The following is a 1,092-nucleotide window of genomic DNA, read 5'->3' as shown; positions in this document are numbered from 1 at the left end:
TGGCTTAATTACCTAAAACCCGTCTTTATTTTATCCCTTTATTGCCCCTTAAACCAAATTATTCAAATTGAAATCCGGCCAAATTGCCTTGCTGAACCACCATTATTGTTTTTCTTATAAAAGTAAATTTTTCAACAACTTAAAATCATAAAATTAAAACTGTTATCTGATTAGTCTAAATTCTGTTATTGACAAAAACCCCCATACCAACCTTAATCTTATCATTATCTTCACCCAGACTGCTCAATCTAGTTCTTTTTTTCTTTTCAATCAATAAGGAGGTGTTTTCTTTTGGTCTGTTGTTTTATAGCTTATCGTTGTAATAGTCTGTTGCCCTATAGTTTTCCTTGGCTTATTTCTGGTCTGCTATAGTTGGTGCCCCTAAAATATAATCATATCGAAGAGTGCTAGCGATTATCAATAATAACTCACCCACCAGTACTGTTGTGCATCCACGCAGCACCACGTCTGCCATCACGTACAGTGCGCTTGCTGCCTTGTGTTTTTGTTTTGCAGACACCACTGGACGATAGATGGCGACTTCGTCTTACTTGTTTTTTGTTTTGTTTTTTTTTTGCAGACACCATTGGACGATAGATGGCGACTTCGTTTTTTTTTTTTTTTTTTGCAGACACCACTGGACGATAGATGGCGACTTCGTCTTCTTCGTCTTACTACTTCGTCTTACTTCGTCCTACTCTACTATCTAGATTGAAGTGGATCAGAACCAGCCAGGAGAAAAAAAAGAATAATGGCCAAAAGCCACATTGATGGTTTGTTGTTTACAACAACTTAATATGGTTTCACCAGCAAAGCGGCTACTAGGAAGCCAACGCTATGAATGTTTGAAAGTGCTCACCCAGGATGCGCTGGAAGCAACGTTTGGAAATTTGGTAACTTAAACTTAAATAGTTCCAACCCTCAGTGAATTTAAAGTTCATTATGTTCTGTACTGAGAGCCTACATGAGGCATAACAATAATCCTAATGTGGCACAAGTTGGGTATGGTATTTCTGCCTGACACACAAGACAGCCGATTAAAAAGATTAAACAGCTAATAATACCACATTTGGAAATAAAATGCATGGAAAA

This window comes from Ciona intestinalis, unplaced genomic scaffold (assembly GCF_000224145.3).
Source record: "Ciona intestinalis unplaced genomic scaffold, KH HT000280.1, whole genome shotgun sequence".
Classification (NCBI taxonomy): domain Eukaryota; kingdom Metazoa; phylum Chordata; class Ascidiacea; order Phlebobranchia; family Cionidae; genus Ciona; species Ciona intestinalis.
Note: the sequence above shows the minus strand (reverse complement) of the source record.